A 20,978-nucleotide genomic window follows, 5' to 3' on the forward strand; every position below is an offset into this window, starting at 1 on the left:
GTTACTGTGTGTGAGTCAATCAGCAAATGTTTTCTTTTATTTAGATCTGAGAATGCAGTGTCTGGTCTGGTTTTAAATCAAGGCTAAAATAAATTGTGTTTACGCTATATAAAATAATCTTGCTTACTGAAATTTCTTGTTTTCCTTTTCAAACTAGAAACTTCATCATGCAAAGAATATGACCTATCAAAACTTTTCTGAACTATAGTGCTGGAAAGCAGTACAGATATTGCAGTATCTTGAGAGAACTGAAAAGCTGTTTTCTGGGCTCAGCCTGTGTCGCTTCGTGAAATATCCTTTTAGCACATATTTCTAAGGTAAATATTACTAACATTACCAGAGAAAAAACTAAAATGGGATGTCAGAGTATTCTGACTCTCTCACCTTATATAAAAGGTGTCAGTATGGTTTCTGGGGCGAGTGAAACCACTACCACGGGTCTCTTACCATTTAGATCTATCCTTCTACAAAATCCCCCTGCTAGAGAGGGCTGATGCTCAGCCCACACCAGTAACTACTACTACTAGCGCTCCCAACGCCAGCACGAGTGCCTCTAGCGGCCATCCTTTTCATTAGCTCCATCTGGCGTGCACGTGTTTTTTCTCGCTGGGTTTTTGTGCTCACGTTTTTGGATTTCTTCTTCATCATGGAACTCCAAGCCATCGCCGCAGCTAAGTTAAGTACTGCTAAAGTGTTTCACATAATTTTAGCCAGCTAGGGCCTGTTTTACCGCTTTTATTTAGGTTTTATGACGGCGCTCTCAGCGGCATGGCTACAGAGTCGTTCCAGTTGGCTCACCCCACGTGTTTCATTATTTCATGCTTCTTCGGTCTTCCATACCGTTGTAGCTGGAACCTTGCAGTATTTATAAGATTACATTTTTGTGTTGTGCAAGATTTACTTGTGTTTTACTTCTCACGGGGATTCTAGCTCGATTGAGCTCTTGCCTATATATGTTACCTTAGCTCAGCATTCATGCATGCATGTCCCTTTGTCTAGGTCTGTTAGGCGTATTAGGGCATATGTCCTCTCTTTTTGTCCTGCCATCCTGGCCGTGGCCCTCCGTTCTCACGTATCGGCAGAGGCCAGCTCCCGAGTGGTTAGGCGCCCTCCCTTCCAGATCGGTTAGCCTAACTTCTCCAGGACGTTGCTTTCTCTTTTTCTGTTTATTCTTTACCCTTTCCCTGTGTTATTTTATATATTGCATGCTAGAGACGGTTAGAGGTAGCCTAGGCTTCCTCAGTTTGCCTGGTCTGTCCTACCGCGTGGCCCTACCACGTTGACGGCGAGCCAGGCGAACACCATGAGCCACCCAGTTCTGTCCCCCTGCTTCTCCCTCCACTACGGGGGGAGTATCGCTCGCTCATGTTGCCACGGCAACCATCCAGGCTCCCTCCCCTCTATCCCCTCTACTCGGGGAGGATACGGGAGTCAGGAGGGGGACATCTGGGGCTGACTCTTTCCTACCGCTCTCACCCTCGGTTGCACGGGGGGGTCTCCTGTGTGCTCGGGCTCGGCTGGCCACCATGATTGGCCATGCTCGGACCCCCTCGGGTCCCTTGCAGCTCTCTCTCACCCCGAGTCACCTCCCTTGCCCCGTGTCGGCGGCGGGCCCCGCTGGCTCCGCCAGCTCCTTAGGGTGGTGACGGAGAGAAGCTCCGCCACATGCATCTACATTATTTACCTTTATTTTACCATTATTTACTCTTTTTATTATTACTACATGTTTTTATGTTCCGCTAAGCCGGCAGAGTTCCCGCTCACCAACCGGGTTCTCCCCCTGCCTGCGAGTTTTTTATTACGGTGGAGCTATGCTCCCCTTATTTATTTATTTATTTATTTATTTAGCCTACTCATGCTTCTCCCCGCCGTCCTTGTACTCCTCGCTCTGGCGTATAGGCTGGTTACTAGTTTGGTGGAACTCCTTATTCCGGTAAGCCGTAATCGTACTAACTAGTATACCAGTCCTATTGGACACTCACCACTACAGGAGAGCAAGAGAAGGCTAACCCCTATGTTAACCACTCCGGTATCCTCCGGCGTTTAATATCACTTACTGGACTTAGTCCTGTTAGTCAGTGTTGATACTCGTGTATCTGTTCACTTACAGGCCACCCATTGCCAGGAAGCAGGGTGTAATGATGTCCTGCAGGACCCCTGTGGGCACGAGGTCTGCTGGACCCACGCCGTCTGCGCCATCCACTACGGGGACAGCGGTCTGGCACCATGAGAGCTGTTCCATATGTTATGATCTTGTAGATCAGTTTACCTCCGGTGTAAGTATATGCCGGAGTACAATTGCTATATAATTTGGCCTATACAGGTACAGCCCTAATAAGTGATATAATTACTGATATAGTTAGTCATATAATTTTAAGCTCACCTAGCCTAGGGCTTACAATAACCCTCTCTTTCAGGCTGCTGCTGTCAAGGACGCCGCATCAACCACTCTGAAAGCCTGGGTCGGCGGATTTGGGAAAAACGTCACCAAGGGGCAGCCATACATCTTCGACAAGGAATATGGCTGTCCGGATCTTCCCCGGCGGAAAGCCTACCTGCTACGTCGACCCGGCAGTGGCGGCCCCGTACATCGCCACCATTCAACATCAGGTGGCTCAGGCATTAGCAGACCCGGGGAACTCGGAGATTGCAGACGACGTGGCAACGCTAAACTTGGACCTCGAGCCGATGGCGGTAGGTGAAGCAGGTAGTATGCTAGATGAGGCAGGTTTGTTGGGGGCTTCCCTTGGGCCCGTCTGGATCTACTTCCCCTATCCCTTCTTCTGCTTCTTTTCAAGGATTTTCAGAGAGTAAACTTTCGGTTAGACCGAAGTCCACTCAAGCTATCCCTAAGGTAAAAGGGAAGGGAGAAACTAAGACCCTGGAGAACACTCTGTCTAAAAAGGCAACGTTCACTTCTTCTCATAAGTCTCTGGCTCACCATCCCGGAGCAGAGAAGTCTAAGTCTACCTCTTCTCCCTCCAAAGGGTCCAGAAGCAAGTCCTCGAGGGACAAGGCTCAGCTACCTGCGGATCCTGAGCCTTCGACCTCTATGAGGACACGCCCCAAGACTCCTGCCGTGATCAAGGAACCTAGCCCCTTCGACACGGAAGCATTTACTGTAAATATCATGCAGCAAATGGGAAACTTCGTCGGGAACTTAGTTCAGGACAAGTTTGAACAGATATTGACACATCTCTTCTTCTTTTGAGTAGTTGGGCCAGTCGATCCGAAGCATTTCGGAAAGGCTGACCAACCAGGAGAACCTGATGGCAGGTCTCCAAGAGAACCCATCAGCAGTTCTCCCACAGCCCGGTATGGCGGCGCAAGCCATGCCGGACTACAACACCCTCCCTCCTTATACGGCGAGCAATCCCTGTAGGGTCTCGTCTTATGCCCCCTTTAAGGACGGAATGCTAACGTTGGGGGACTGTGGTACTCGAAGGCTTGAGGACTTCGAGTTCCACCCTGCTGACCTGCAGCCCCCCTTCATTGGTTACGCCCGTCTTACGGAGACAGCGATGATCGAGGGAGGACAGAATACCTAAGGAAACGGTCATTTTCAGCCGTGATCAGGCTCAGAGAGATTGGCTGAGGAGCCTAGAAGATTGGGAATGCATCAATACCAAGATGCAAGCCTTTAAGAGCCCCTTTACTATCTTTGTGGTGGACGGAGAAACCCCCATTCTGTTCACCACAAAGGTTGCAGAGTTAACTCTTCAGGCCGCTATGAGGGACGAGCCCATGCCTCAACTCCGAGAAACGGAGCCCACGTCTCTCCTCCTCCCAGGCACCGAAGATCTTTGGGCAGATCTCCCAGCTACCTTTACAGTAAGGAAACTCGAGCCAGATTGTGCAATAACACAATTTAGCGAAAGGCTCCCCAGGCTCCCAGACAATCTCGTACAGGCCGAATTTGACGCTAGGACCAGGTTAGGAAGGTCCCTAAATACCCTGGTAATGACAGAGGTTTCGGCGTGACATACGGCAATGAACCTCTTTTCAAGCTAATTGCTAAGTCACAGATCCACACGGTGCAATGTGACCTATATGACTTTGCGATAGCAAGATGTAATTGCAGGAAACACGTCCTGCAAGAGGCTACCATTCGCCACGAACTAGATAAGTTGCTAGTGGCTTCCATTTGGGGTGCTGACCTCTTCCTGGAGTCAATAGTCAACTCAGTTCAGCACGAGGTGACAAGACTTAATCAAAGTCTTAAGGTCCGTTGGGGACTTTCGAGCAAGAGGAAACCTGAATCAACTTCCTCTGCTAAAAAGTTGAAAGAGCCAAGGAAATTCCAGCCTTTCCAGGCTACCCAACAGCAACAGGTAGTACAGGCAGTGCCAGTCTCTCAGGTGGCACAACCCTCCACTTCGAAGAACCAATCACAACAATTCCTCCTATTGACTCCCCAGAGTCAGCCCTCTACCTCTTTTGCAGTATCCCCGGCCTTTAATACAGTTTTTGAAGGCCAAGCTTTCCAACCTTTTAACAGGTTTGGAAGAGGCAGTAGGGCTAGAGGTGCATTTCGCCAAAGAGGTGGCGGAAGAACAACTAGCCGAGGGAAACACTTTTGAGGGGGACGCGGGTCGCGACCTGCCCCAAGTCAGTGAGAACCCTCAGGTAGGAGGGAGACTGTTCCTCTATCGTCACAGATGGGGGTTCAGCAATTGGGCACAAAGTATTGTGTCCAAAGGACTGGGATGGAGCTGGATCAAAGGTCCTCCTCCATCCAAGACCTTCTTTCAACGACCGACATCGGAATTGACGGAGTATGCTCAAGAACTCCTTCAGAAAGGAGTAGTGTCAGAAGTCAGGCATTTAAAATTTCAAGGTCGCTTGTTCAGCGTGCCAAAGAAAGGCTCAACCAAACGAAGAATAATTTTAGACTTGTCCCGTTTAAACTTATTCATTCGTTGCAACAAGTTCAAAATGCTGACTATCTCTCAGGTGCGGACCTTACTTCCCCGTGGGGCCATCACCACCTCTATCAACCTTACAGACGCATACTATCATATCCCAGTGGCAAGACACTTCCGCCCGTACCTAGGTTTCAGACTAGGGAACCAGGCATTCTCCTTCAAAGTAATGCCCTTTGGGTTGAACGTGGCCCCCAGGGTATTCACAAAGATGGCAGAGACAGTAGTTCAACAACTAAGGTCTCAGGGGGTAATGGTAGTCGCGTATCTGGACGATTGGCTCGTTTGGGCAACAACCATCGAAGAATGCCACAAAGCAACGGCCAAAGTAATACAGTTTCTGGAACATCTGGGGTTCCAAATAAACAAGACCAAGTCCAGACTAACACCGGACTCCCACTTTCAGTGGCTCGGCATCCAATTTGATCTAAATTCCCATACTCTATCAATTCCGGCGGCGAAAAGGAAAGAAATAGCCAAAGCAACAAAACAATTCCTCAAATGCCAACAAACAAAGAAGAAACCAGGAAAGGATCCTAGGTTCTCTCCAATTTGCCTCAGTGACAGACGTTCTACTGAAGGCAAAACTAAAAGACATAAACCGGGTCTGGCGGTCGAGAGCAAACAACAAGTCTCGGGACAAATTGTCAGTCATCCCGCCGATACTTCGCAAACGACTCCGCCCCTGGGCGGAGGTCAAGAATCTATCAAAATCAGTTCCTCTTCAATTTCCCCCTCCGGCATTAGTTATCCACACGGATGCTTCACTAAGCGGTTGGGGAGGGTACTCTCTGTTAAAAAAAGTACAAGGGACTTGGTCCCCTCAGTTCCGCCAGCTTCACATCAATGTATTAGAAGCTATGGCAGTGTTCCTCACTCTGAAGAGACTCCTACCAGCCAAGAGATCTCATATCAAGCTGGTATTGGACAGTAGTAGTGCACTGCATCAACAGAGGAGGATCCAAATCAAGCTATGTGAACCACGTCATGATATCCATTTTCTCACTAGCAGCCAAGTACAAATGGCACCTATCCTCCACTCACCTAGCGGGAGTAAGGAACGTGATATAGCAGACGCCTTGTCTCGTGCAGTTCCTCTAGAGTCGGAGTGGTCTCTGGACAGGCGTTCATTCCAGTGGATATGCCAAAAGGTTCCAGGACTCCAAGTGGATCTTTTCGCTTCACAGTCGAACCACAAGCTCCCGTGCTATGTGGCCCCCAACCTGGACCCTCTGGCTTATGCCACAGATGCCATGGCCATAGATTGGAATCAGTGGAAGAAAGTGTACATCTTTCCTCCAGTGAATCTTCTTCTGAAAGGTATGAACAAACTCAGGACTTTCAAGGGACAAGTTGCTCTAGTAGCCCCCGATTGGCCCAAGAGCAACTGGTTTCCACTACTTCTGGAATTGGGTCTCTGACCTCAACAGATTCCCAATCCCAAGCTATCTCAACCAGTACAAATGAGGACTGTGTTCGCTTCCTCAGGAATTCTCAAAACCCTAACTTTATGGACTTTATGAAGTTCGCGGCTAAAAGAGATGCAGACATTGATCCTCAAAACATCCTTTTCCTAGAATCGGATAAAAGAGAATCGACCCTACGTCAGTATGACGCAGCTGTTAAGAAACTAGCCAATTTTCTGAGGGAAACTGACTCTCGAACCATGACTACCAACCTGGCTATCTCCTTCTTCAGATCCTTATTTGAAAAGGTTTAGCAGCCAGTACTATTACTACCAATAAGTCAGCTCTAAAGAAAATATTTCAATTTGGTTTTAAAATAGACTTAACAGATTCCTATTTCTCGTCTATTCCTAGAGCTTGTGCTAGACTCGGACCAACAGAGAGACCTAGCTCAGTTTCATGGTTCTTAAATGATGTTCTCAAACTGGCTTCAGATACTGATAACAATTCATGTGGCTATATACCCCTCCTAAGGAAAACATTATTTCTTTTAAGTCTGGCCTCAGGAGCCAGGGTATCTGAACTGTCGGCTCTTTCTAGAGATTCGGGCCATATAGAATTTCTTCCACCAGGAGAAGTTGTCCTCTCTCCAGATCGTAAATTTTTGGCCAAAAACGAGGATCCTTCAATGAGGTGGGCCCCTTAGAAGATCCTTCCTCTTCCTCAAGACCCCGTTTTACGTCCAGTCACGACCTTACGAGCATATCTTTCCAGGACATCTATGAGATCCTCAGGCCCCTTATTTATGAGGGAAAAATGTGGCACTATTTCCTTGAAAGGAATTAGGCAACAGATCTTGTACTTTATTAAACAAGCCAACCCAAATTCGTTCCCCAAAGTCCACGACATTAGGGCAGTAGCTACCTCAATCAACTATTCCCAACATATGAATTTTGATGATCTGAAAAAGTACACAGGCTGGAAATTACCGACAGTATTCAGATGCCACTACCTGAAATCCTTAGAATCTCTTAAGTTTCCAGCAGTAGCAGCGGGAAACACAGTTTCTCCTGACTCTGCCTAAGTAGTTTAGTTATAGATCCAGATCTCCTTTCTACCTGCCTCACTAACATCCTTCCTGTAATCCTGCCACCAGGTTCTACTCTGTTTTGAGCCTTAGATGCCAAAAATGAGCTATAATTGTGATGTTTTCCTTATTTTTTCGCTAGGATTACTCACACCTGTAAATAACCTATTGTATTGTCTAGTTTTAAGGTTATTGTAAGTTATCATAAGTTTACTATAAATTATCATAAGTTATATTAAGTACATATTTTATAACTTCTGTAATTATAAGTATTTTGATTATAGTAATCTAATATACTCTGTTTTTTCTTATTCCCTTCTTGTATCTTATTTTACACCAAGCTTGTGGCCATTTCTCTGGTACTATTTCACAAAGCGACACGGGCTGAGCCCAGAAAAGGGATTTTGACGAAGGAAAAATCTATTTCTGGGCAAGGGCCCGTGTCGCCCAGTGAAATCCCACCCTGTTTTACTCCCACCCTTGGGCCCAAGCTTGACCTTCTAACTCCAAGGATGGCCGCTAGAGGCGCTCGTGCTGGCGTTGGGAGTGCTAGTAGTAGTAGTAGTTAGTGGTGTGGGCTGTGCATCAGCCCTCTCTAGCAGGGGGATTTTGTAGAAGGATAGATCTAAATGGTAAGAGACCCGTGGTAGTGGTTTCACTCACCCCAGAAACCATACCGACACCTTTTATATAAGGTGAGCGAGTCAGAATACTCTGACATCCCATTTTAGTTTTTTCTCTGGTAATGTTAGTAATATTTACCTTAGAAATATGTGCTAAAAGGATATTTCACTGGGCGACACGGGCCCTTGCCCAGAAATATATTTTTCCTTCGTCAAAATCCCTTAATTATAATAAGGAAGGATATTACTGAATAACACTAACAATAAAAATAATACTATATGTCATCTTTACAGTACAGGTCTTCCACTAAATGGATGATGGACCACAAAATGAATGATGGAAAAGTCTGATTTATAATTAAGGTACAATTTTACACAACTGCTATCCACAGTGTCTTTTCACTCTTGATTACATAACATAAAATGTGGTATCATATCATGGCTATGGCTTAAATATAAAAAAATATGACATAAATATTTCTTTGTGCATTTGAGCTAATTTTGCTGTTTCATACAGATGCTGGATTACACTAGTCACCATTTACCCTCAGCATTACCATTTGATGCCAGTTTTTCCTTTTGTTGGCATAGACACGAAAGTTTCGGAAATTTAAGTTGTGAAATGTGCTGGGTACAATACAGAATTATTCTAAATCAAAAGGCAATACACAAACACTTGATTCAAAATACAATATTCCCACATATGCAATACGCATTAAACACTTGCAAATAGGTAACAGAAAAGTAACTGACAACAGAAGCTTTAATAACATATTGTGACTATGGAACATTCCTATTACGTATTACTATTGTGGTATTTAGCATTAAGAATGGAGTACGTAACTGGAAACAATGAAAAGCATGAGACACTAAATTTTAACACTAATGACTGTAAACTCAAAACCATTTCATCTTAATTTTTATTTGTTACAAGCAGACAAAGCTCATCCACACTGGCAAACTACTGTGAGGCTAGCTATGGAAGTTACTGTTGGAAGAGCGAGTGTCTTAATCACCATAAATTATTCTTGCACTGTTATTATTCAAATTCATATATAGTATTTAATGTATCCAGATAGAACACTTGTTTGTATGTGATGAAAGTACATAAATACCTTCCATTTTACATGTGGTAAATGGCAAATTCATGAAGGTTTTAGTGTCTACCTAAAGGTTGGTAATGAAGTCCCATTAAACAAACATTCATCACCTAAAAAGCTGCTGCAGATACAGCCAAGAACCTTGACATAGTATATCTTATAACTATTCCAGTACTGGATAATTTAGGAGTAGGTTAAAATTAAAGATGGAAAACACAGTTAGGAAATGCTGAAATGACAGGCTCAAGTCAGCAGTAAATCACATAAGGCTTTTTAAACTTCTAAAATGACTGTTACTTTGACTTACTAGAGATTGCAAATGTGATTTGGTGTTCTTGGTAAATATTTTAATAATACACAGCAGAAATGTACTGGTTGCTTATGCCAAAATAATGCAGGTCTGGGGTGGACATTTTGTGGGATGGGCATTTACATTTCTTAAAGAGACTTTTGTAAAATATGGTTTGTAGGTTCTCAGGTTAACATATAAAATAAGATATGTTAAGGTAGAACCATTTATGCTTGCTGAAGTAAAGACCACACAATAATGTTGCCAATAAAATTCAGTGATAAGGTTCAAAAGTTCCTGTTTTCTTTTTCGGAGGTTATTGATCTCATTCGTGAGTTCAATAATCTCGGGGGGAGGACACAGACTCAGTCTTGTATGACCCCTACAGGCCTAGAGGCCTAGAGGCCTTTCTCAGTCTGAGCAGGATGCTAGAGCTTCGTTTGTCCTTCCTCTTTCTGGGCATGGTCAGTCAATTTTGTCGAACATTAATGCTTTGGTCTCAGATCGGGGTGGCTATCTTTGCTCTAATAGGTCTTTTAAGCTTCCTATTCCTGTCATGTGGCAAAGAAAATTTTATTCTACGAATGTAGTTCAACTGCAATTTGAGGTACTGTACCACAATTCTGGCTAGCTGAGGGCCCTTTGTTATCTTTGCAAGAGGTCTCTGCTATGGAGTCTGCTGCTTCTCCTGTATTCCAGACTCTGTCATGGTTAGACTTATTGTTTACTGCAGTGGCCAGGATAGCATTGTGTTGCTCTGATGGAGGTTCCGTTAGCTACCTTCCTTTATCAGGTTGCTGGGCCTCGGTGCTAATTTGTAGGCCAACCTTCTCCTGGTTAGGAGGGATATGGCCTTGTCGAAGGTACTGGGGTCAGTGGATTCTGAGTTCTTGTTGACCCTTTGTATTGGGGACCTCCTGGAGTCGCAGCTTCTCTTTCCAAGAACGCACTTAGAAAGTGCGATAGACCAGTGTGCTGATACCAAGATAGGCTGGTTCAACAGGCAGTATCAAAGTCGGAGTCTTGTTTTTGCCCTCCACCTACTCCAGGCAGAATAGGCATTTTCCTCTGAGGTGGTCAACCAAGCGTTTAACGTCGGTAAGGACCTCTCAGTCTACTGTTCCATTCAGTATCTAAGCAACAGCAATGCCCCTTTCAACCTCGCCCCTACAAGCAGGAAGGGCCGCTAGAGGAAGGGGCAGAGCGGGTTGTTGATAGAGAGGGCGCCCCTGCCTTCCCATTGCCATGGGTAGGGGGATGCCTGGCAGGCCACTGGGCCAAATGGCAATTCCACAGAACAGAGAGGTGGGTAGTAATATCCTTCGGGTGGCGTATCTACTACCTTTTGAATTTCCTTCCCCTCTCTCAGACAGGCCCCTCCTTCATCTAACTTTTGCTCAAGGCTCTCCAAAGTACTTAGCTCTTCAGGAGGAAGTGTTGAAGATGCTGGACAACACACTGGAAGAAGTACATTGGCCTTCCCCAGGGTTTTAGTCAGATTTTCTGGTTCCAAAGTCTATGGACAATTTCAGACCAGTGATAGTTCTTTCCACGCTGAACCACTTCATCAGGAAGATGAGGTTCAGGATGGAAACACCCTGAACAGTTTTGGCAGCAGTGAGGGAAAACTACTTTTTGCTGTCAATAGACTTGAAGGACGCTTACTTCCATATTTCAGGTCACCCTTCGTCCAGGAAATTAATTCGCTTCAGCCTAGGAAAGCAAGTCTTCCCGTTCAAGGTCCTTTGCTTTGGCTTGGCTACAGCCTTAGTTTCGACATGGGCTCATGCTCAAGGGATTCACCTGTTGAGGTACCTCGATGAATGGCTGGTCTTGGTAAGTTCCAGAGAAAAGATGATGCAGGACGGGGATTGTCTTCCCTAGTGTTATCAGAGCCTCGGTATTGTAGTAAACCTGAAAAGTTCAGTCTGCTTCCCAGCCAGAGGATCCTTTATCTGGGTATGTCTATAGATTCGGGCAGCATCAAGAGTTTTCCCGTCGGACCAAAGGTTGCAGAAGTTCAGGTCAGTGGCATGCTCCTTCTGTCACAGACTGAACAACTAGCTCACCAGTGGCAGGTTCTTTCGTGGATCTTGTCATCTCTCGAGAAGCTGGTCCCTCATGATCACCTCCACCTTTGATCTCTGCAATGGAGGCTGAAGTAGTTTTGGTCCCCAGTGGGAGATTCCCTCAGCAACAGGTACCTCTGATAGAAAAGGTGAGCAACAGGTACCTTTGTCAGAAGAAGTGAAAAGAGGCCTTCATTGGTGGTAGGATGACCAGAATCTTACGGTAGGAGTCCCTTTACTTTCACCATCTCCAGATTTCTTCCTGTTCTCAGACGCTGTGATCGATGGTTGGGTTGCTCATCTCGAGAATCTCCTGACCTTGGATGTTTGGAGTGCAGAGGACAAGCTGCTTCATATCAACATTTTAGAGTTGAAAAGAGCTTTTCTAGGTCTGTGAGAGTTCTGAGAGAGGATAGAGGGTCACTCTGTCGCTCTGATGTCAGACAACACCACAGTGGTAGACTATGTGAACAAATGGGGGCTTGGTGTCTTGCCAACTCCACTTGTTGACAGTCGGTGGACCTCGTGGCCAGGTACATTCCAGGCAAGAGGAATGTAGCAGACAGGCTGTTTCACCTTTTACTAACAACATATCTTTAAGATTCTTGGTAGGACCACAGCAAAGAGATCCCCAATTAGTGTGTATCGAACCTTCCAGACTGGTCGCATAATTAAGCGAAGACTATAAAAAAGCAATCACGTGATCAAGGTAACAGATGTAACCTGCAAACATATCTTCTTTTACTGATGTCTCCTAGAAGTTTTGAGAGTAACCCCATAGCTCTCTGAGCAGAAAGGCAGCAGTTCACACACAGATCTAAAACATTTCCATCCTTAATTGAAAAGATTAAGGTCAAGTTATCTACCACAAAAGAAATAACAACAGGTCCAAGATATGTACTGTGATCCACTGTGCTCCAGTGTTTACAACACATTCTCAAGGAGAAAAAAAGTTTGAAATATTTTACATATTTCAAACCAAAGCTCATCACTCATGGAAAAATCATACATATTGAATGGACTTCTAATTATCCATTAGTAACATTACAATTCTTTTTACTAAACTTGAGACTCTCATTCCCATGACAATTCCTTCAGTTTTTGTGCCTTAAAACCATTGACGGTCTTGCATTTTCAACTGTAGAAAACTTTAATGATGTGGATCTTTGGTCGGGGATTGAGGCTGTTATGTTATTTTGATTTGTTACATGCTGTAAGAGAAAAATTACCCAAGAGTTATTCAGTTCTTTCGTGCCGAAGGCTAAAATTTTATACTGTATAAGATTACTTTCATCTGTTAGTGCCCTGTTGGCAATCATGATCGATTTAAGTAGTAATGGAGTAAGCATCAGATTAGGCTTTCAAATATTTCCAAGTTCCATCCATGACCAAAAAACCTTTTTGGTAGTTTGAGCTATTAGTTTGATATGTACGTATAGGTTTCATGATTTCAGAATGTAGCGACGGTTATTTATGCACCGTCTATGCCTGGCACAGTCTATGCATGTATTTTGCATTATTAACAAAACTTGGTGAAATTGTTCTTTTATAAGTTACTCAAGTATTTCATTTGGAAGATTTTCTTTATGAACACATGTTAAACAAATGACAACTTAAGCCCCAAACAAACTGATTTTAGTCTATATAACTCCTATGCGAGTGGAAACAACAATCCAGTAGTATGATGTTGTCACAGCCTGTAACACTCCACTCATAATGTAAAAATTCCTAGTATATATGCCTAATTTTGAACATACACATTCAACAGATCGCATATAATCCTTAACTTCTGCTACAGTTAGGTAAATTGGTCTAAGCCAAAAAAAATGGGGTTTGCAATAAATAAATATTGGATTTGATTTGAATGTTAGCTTTGATGACCTAGCATTGGAGCTGCTAGATTATTCAGTACAGTATTATATTTTTTAAAGATGAAGGATGTCAGCCTTTTTACACCGTGTCACCTACTTTCTAAAGGCACATTACTAAATAGTCTTGTAATTGTAATTTATTAATCACATTTCCAGTTATATAGAATAGTCCTAAAAACATTTTATTGTAAATTAACCTTTATTTAATGCATACATTTATCACAATCATGTACTATATACTGTTTTGCTGACTGATGACGTGTTCTATGCTATTTTCACCATTGATGATTGTGCACACCATCTGTCTTCAGCATCATACCTTGTTGCAATTTATAGCTTAATATGTCACTTGTAATGTTGTCTAGAGAGGTAGGTACCTTTTTCCCCGTGGAATAATAAAGGGACTAGTGACGCTTGACTTCCTCATACCAGACTCCTTTATTTGAAACATAAATGACAGTACGTATATATCTAGATACAAGAACTAAAGTTCATCCTGGCACCCAGTGAAATCATCCAAACCATTCAGAAAGGTAGCAGAGACAAAAACAATAGGTTATGAAAAATTATCTGTCTTCCCTTGAGGAACATGATTGAGGGTCTGGAACACTGCAGAAACTCTGTTTACTGTTGACATTTTTTTTATCTTGATATTGACCATATTTCTTTTTTGTAAAAGAAAAGCCCCAGAATGCCCTTTATCACATGAGTTCCTTCACATTTGGAACATCATCAAAGATTAGACTGTAGTATTCAGTCTTAAAAAACTGCTGATAAAGACCAAAGGAGCTACATGCCATAAGATAGTTTGTCTTAATATTGACAGTGCATAGTACTAATATAATTTCTTCTTTTAAAAAGCATTACCTCGAACACTAAAAACAGTGAAGAATTTGTTGGTAATTCTTATTTCAGTGTAGGAATAGGTGGTTTATGGCAATATAGGAACAGCACTGTCCAACTCTTATCATTCAGTTTTTCACAAGTGCAAGACAAGGTTGCAACACCACCAGTCTATTTTTCATGTTTTATTGTCCTCTGAAAGTCCTGTAATGATGTACAGATGAAAAAAAAATCTTGAACGTGGTGTGGTGTGCCTTGTCCAATGACTCGGCACTCTCTCAACAGTTTGGCTTTAAAAATATTTTTCATACGTGCCACAAATACATACTATAATGCCAGGAAATACTGAATTGAACGTCCTCAAAATCTGGAACTCTTTAAGTGCTTCGTATCTTTAATCATTTTACTCAGTAGATCAATCAACAGCAATTTAAATTCTCTTACAATACTGTAGAAAAATGTAACAAATCTGCTTTTCCTGGTAACTGGATAAGATTTGTTCACTTTCATTCCATCCAGTTAACATATCATGAAGGTTCAAAACATGACAGTATAACTCTGTAACAATGAAATAACCATTCATTACTATTGTATTTCCTGGTGTCAAAGATGTTATTTTTCTCCTAAAATATGTATCTAATGTTTACTATGCATCCTAGAGGCTGAAGGTTATGTTGTTGTCATAGACTTAACCTAACTCCAGAGGAAGGTAATCACAATTCTTATATGACCTCTAAATGAGAAGTATATATTATACTTAGTTAAAATTGTAAATAAACAAAAGTATCATTAAAAATGGTTACAAAAATTAAATTGTCAGATTACTACAGCAAGATTTTTAATGCGTAAATATTTATTTGTATGTTACTTTCAATAGTGAGAAGCTATTTTGTCCTGAAAGGAGTTATGTACTCTCATGGTCCCCTGAGGGCTCCATGAGACAGACCAATCACTCAAAGAATTCTCTAACAGTTGGTTGCAGCCAGAATAGTGCTTGTTTGTGGCACATGATAGAATCTAAAGGACTCGAGACAAGAGGGCTCTGTTCCTTGCTTACAGCTGCTGCCTTGGTTTTCTCTTCATCCTTCTCATAGAGATGTAGCAGCAACATGTATGTTGACCATTTTCCACATTACACTTAAGGTCTCCACCAGTGTTTGGATGCCTCAGGGTTTTGCTCCGAAAATTTTGTTTCTGACTGGCTTTTTCGGTCATCATGGAGAATTTCTCTGAAGAAGAAAGCTATGTATGTTTTTTAAGAAATGGTGAAAGCTTTAGTTCCTTAAAACTTTATTGGGTAGGCTTGTAATACTTGTTAAAATTGGGAGCTGGTGGGTCTCCCACAGACTTGAGATTTGATTGCTAGTGCAGGTATACATTATACTGTCATGCTGCATTTTCCTGCCTAACAGTGATAATTGGCAATTAAGTAATAATATTAGACAATTTTTTTTTTATTGAAATTCATTAGCCGGACTTTTTTAACACTGGTAGATAATTTGAGGTTACCAATAAGGGGAAATCTTGGTTACAAAATAAAGCAATGGTAGTAGTTTCCCAAAAGCCTTGGTGTTTACTAAAGGACAGTTTCTTTTCTTTGTAGTATTTTATAATCAAGCTAAACGGATTTTGTGATACAGAAAGTTCTCCAGTTATTCGTAATATCAATGGTTTTTTCAAGTGAAAATGGAAATATATTAATGCATACATACTTCTAAGAGGTATTACTCTGCTGGTAGTGACATCACAGGAATTAAGAAAATTCTCTTGAAGTTTAGTCTTTCTCATATGAAAGCTTAAGAATTACTTTGTTATAATGGTGAGCTTTGTCAAAATAATTAAAATCTTAGATATTGATTTTATAAAAATTTAGTACAATAATTTATATGTACCAACTAACGTAGCCTATGACCGGCGACCGGTGTTTAGAAGTGGAATGTGTAAAAGGTATAAAAATTTATAGAAAAACTCTGTATGGGTATGTATTTTTTGTTTTAATATAGCTTAGAAGCATTTGTGAGAAAATACTTCACAGCAATATTATTGTTGTAATTGTGAATTAATATTCTAACTAATACATTACAGTACGTACTTTGTTTTCTGGATATTACCCACTGACCATGATACCTAGCTACTTGTGATCATGTCAAAATGTTTTAATATGAAGGTTTGCTGCCTTTACAGTAGGTTATAGGTAGCTAATACTAGGTAGTTGCTAACAAATCTGTGCTCCTTTTATCACCACAGGGCTGCTACTAAAAAAGGATCAACATATCACCTGTGCCACAGCGAACTGCTCAATCTGCTTTTTGGCTATGAGGATGGCTCATACCACCTGTAATTAGCACAGCCCTTGTAGGAATAAAGAAAAATTTGGTTGGTCTCTGGATGTGTGAAATATATAACAAGCTTTTGTTTGTTTGTTTGTATGGTGTTTTTACGTTGCATGGAACCGGTGGTTATTCAGCAACGGGTAACAAGCTTTTGGCAGAAAGATTAAATATGGAAATGCTCAAAATTAAGCAGTCTCCATGCATCATAGGTTTCAGTAAGACCTTACAGCTCGTTCGGCCTGCTCCAGGTCCCTCAATGTAAGGCACCTCTAATGTCTACCAGAGAATATTGCTAATGAATCTTCTGGTATATTTTGCATCTTCCAACCTTGGATGGTCTGGGAAGCAGCTTAAATATTTGACGAGCTTATTCTTAAACACACCTATGCACACTCGTGTTATGTTCCTCAGATGTGCTGGCAATGCATAGTAGATTAATGTCCTGTGTGCTTTCCTTAGTTTTCCTAGTTTAGTTTTGGGCACTATAAATCTACCTCTGCTTGCTCTTTCTGATATTTTTAGCTCCATGATGTTTTTGGTAATTCCTACTATCTGTTTCCATGCCTGTATTATCATGTAGCATTTTCTCAGAGCACAGAGGGAGGAAAACTTCACCTTTCCAGCAGTGTATGTTTTCATCCATCTCTGAGCAGACTCCATGCTTGGGCCAATTCTCCAAAGCAGTGGATTCTGAGATCTACCACTGGAACTCCTCCAATGGAGACAAAATCTTTCCTTGGGAAATGTCATCAATAGATGACCTTAGTTGGACAGCCACTGAATTTTCCCTTCTGAATCTGGAAGATCCAGGGACACATTCTTCTGCTTTAGATGAGAAAGATACCCCAGATGAGAATCTAGACTCTCCAATGCAACAATCAGAAAGTATTGAAGGGGACCCTGATAGGTTCCACTACTCCATCAGAAGCAAGTACCTTCTATGGAGCACAGTAATTCGTCAGGACTTCTATCCTGCCAAGGAGTGGTGATACAGCTGCCTTGGGTCAATCGGTTCAAGCAGGCATCCTTGATTGAGAAATTCTGCTTGCTGTTCTTTCAGAATTCTGGGAAGAAATCATGAGCAGTATCAAGGATGTCTCTGCTACTAAGTATCAATATTAGAGATGCTACTCATGATTCCCTAGAGGATTTCAGGCCAGTCCTGGATACTGAATTGCATGTGATGTGCAAACATTTCTGAATCTTTATACAAGTAGAGGTTTTGGAGGATATTGATATAGGGATTGAAGATATTCAAGAATGGTGGGCACGAAATGCAGCGGTAATAAGAAGGCATGGAAAAAGAGTTGCTAGGAGAGACATCTGGTATCATATGGAAAGGAAAGGAAAGGAGAGTTGGTGGTGGGATGAGGACATTGAGAAAGTACTAGTAAAAGATAAGAAGGAGGCAAAGAAAAGATGGGAAGAGTCACAGTCAGTGGAAGACAGAAATAGGTTCAGAGAAAAAATAAGGCAGTAAAAAAGGTGGTAGCCCAAACTAAAGCAAAGTCGTATGATGATGTGTATAATGAGCTGGGGACAAAGGAAGGATTAAAGAAGATGATCAAGCTATCAAAGGCTACAAATAAGAGCACCAAAGATATTACACATATCAAACAAATAAAAGATCAAGATGGTGTAGTACTTAGAAAGGAGGAAGACATTGTGAAGAAATGGAAAGAATATTTCAAACATGTGTTAAATGAAGAAAATAATATACTAATAAGAGTGGATGGGCAAGTGAACATTGGCATGGTGGTGAGGTTTTCTAGGCAAGAGGTACTAAATACAATGAAGAAGATGAAGAATGGGAAGGCAGCCGGACCAGACATGATTCATGGAAAGCATTAGGAGATGAAGGAGTGGATATACTGTACGATCTTATGATAAAGATCCTTGAACAGGAAAAGATACCAAATGAGTGGCATGGGAGTATATTGCTCCCAATTTTTAAAGGGAAAGACGATGTCCAAGAGTGTGGTAATTATAGGGGCATTAAATTGATGTCCCACACTTTGAAGATACTGGAAAGGATGATAGATGCTTGACTGAGAGAAGAAGTTCAAATAGGTAAAGAGCAGATGGGATTTATGAAGGGAAGGGGAACAACAGATGGTATATTTTGTCTGAGGCAATTAATGGAGAAATTCGGGGAAAGGCAAAGGGACCTACATATGGTATTCATTGACCTTGAAAGGCTTATGACCGAGTCCTGAGACAAGAGGTATGGAGGAGTCTGAGGGAGAAGATGGTGCCAGCGAAGTACGTGCGATTGATACAAGAGATGTACCAGAATGTATTTACCAGTAGATCTAAGACAGAATATGTGTGTACCACCACTGCTGTATGGTTCGGAAACAGCAAGCATGAGAAAAACAGAGCAGAAGAAGATGGATGTGGCAGAAATGAGAATGCTTAGGTGGATGTCTGGGGTGACAAGAGAGGATAGGATCAGAAATCGACTACATAAGGGGGTCGACTAAGGTGGTGGAAGTATCAAAGAAAGGGCAGGAAGGGAGGCTGAGATGGTATGGACACCTGTTGAGGAGAGATGAGGACCACGCTGGGAGATATACTATGGGAATGGAGGTTCAAGGAAGAAGAAGAAGAAGGAGACCAAGAAAGAGATGGAAGGACTGTGTGAGAGGAGAATTACATGAGAAGGGAATTGATGAGGCAGAAGTGCAGGATGAAATAGATGGAAATGGCTCATCCGAAACGGCGACCCCATATAAAAATGGGAACCAGCTGGGAAGAAGAAGATACGAGTAGAGAGGCTGCACAATCTGCCTGGGCAGAGATTGGTTTATACGAGGAAGCCAGTAAGAGGCAGAGTCAAGGTGTATTCTAATTAACTGACACAAAATCCTGACAGGTCAAGAACTCTTGCAAGCACAAAAATAGTATATTTGACTTTAGGGAAAAACAAGGCAACATATATATAGTACAGTCAGATGTGTTTTCTCACACCTGAAAATTGGTAAACAATTCTATATGCAAATTAGGAAGAGATTTCAAATACATATGGTTGGAAAGCTTGCAGCGTCTGACATACTTTAGTACGTAATTACAGTTCTAAGAATAACATAAAGTAGCTTCTGAAAAATTCATAAAAAATCGCTTAAATCAGGAGTGCTGGATCTGTTTCTTGAGAAGACTGTGTCAAGTAGATTTCTGTTTTGAAGTGAGGATGTCCTGAGGGTCCCAGAGACTGTTGGGACCAAAAGAGGGTAACAAATATCCCAGTCCAAAAAAGTTAAAGCAGTAGTCTAGATCCCCATTGAAATCCGAACAGGTATTAAGAGACAGCTTACCCACTTCCAGAACTCTGACTGGTAACAATATTATGACAAGATTGGGCAATAAACTCCAAATCAGAAGGTAGTATGGGGACCAATATCTACCCCTGATGATAATACTGATAACCCATTGGTATAACGCCTCATTGAGCATCTTTTCACCAGGTGGAGAATATATACCTCATTAATACTATTAACATACCTCAATAATGCTATTAACATCGCAATGAAAGCCAAAGAAGCAACTTTTTTTCAGTTTATTGGAAAATATGGCACATCTTCAATTTTAAGAAAACATCTCCTCCAGGTGGCCCCAACTTTCTGTCCCCTAACTTTTAAAACAATTGTGTAAAGACAGATTTTCCAAATTTTGTGTTCACCAGTAAGCCAAAGTTAATGGCAGAAATAAAGCCATTAGTGTGCCATCCCAGTTTCACCAAAGGAATGGTCAACGCTTTTCTTTTTGAGAAGAAAAAGTTCCCATTGGCTGTGGTTACCCAGCAACTTGGGACCCCTGTGAGAAAAATCTTGGATGGGACTGCCACATCTGAATTTCATACTGGGCTCCACCTTCTCAGTATCATAACCTCTACTAATATGCAGGAAATAGCTATGAGATAGCTTCTGGTCTCCCAAAACCATACTCACTGCAGTAGCCAAAACACTTCCAGTTGACCCTCGCTATTTGCGGACTCGCCTACTCACAGATTTTTCAATGGACCTTGCACATAAACCCATTATTTGCAGAAAATCCACCTATTCACAGTATTTTTCAGAGAAATATTCACAAGTTACTGTAATTTCATATTTTTGTGACTAAATGCACTTTTTTGTGATAAAACTTAAAATACTTGGGTATAAGCATTTTGATTTTTTTTTGCATGTCAACTATCAAAATAAGAAATTCTACACATTTTTAGGGAGGTTTTAAGCATTGGCAGATTTTAGGTATTCATGCTGGGGTGGGGAGTTATCCATCCCCTGCAAATGAAGGGGGTCTACTGTATTTGGACCCTGGTGGGGATCACTCTGTGACATTATCACATTAAGGCTCAAAAGGAAGCTTTGGCAAGTTCCTATTACAGTATGTACATATAACCTTCTGCCCTTCTGCACAGACCTTTTTGAAGACTGTG

At 42.0% G+C, this 20,978-nt stretch overlaps 1 long non-coding RNA gene across 2 annotated transcripts in view; it reads right to left on the reverse strand.

Moving 5' to 3' along the window:
- LOC135221926 (uncharacterized) overlaps window positions 1-20,978 on the reverse strand; it is a 189,201-nt gene that overhangs the window by 55,954 nt on the left and 112,269 nt on the right. The gene's annotated exons all lie outside the window — the stretch shown is intronic.

The sequence above is a fragment of the Macrobrachium nipponense genome, chromosome 3, assembly GCF_015104395.2.
Source record: "Macrobrachium nipponense isolate FS-2020 chromosome 3, ASM1510439v2, whole genome shotgun sequence".
Taxonomy (NCBI): domain Eukaryota; kingdom Metazoa; phylum Arthropoda; class Malacostraca; order Decapoda; family Palaemonidae; genus Macrobrachium; species Macrobrachium nipponense.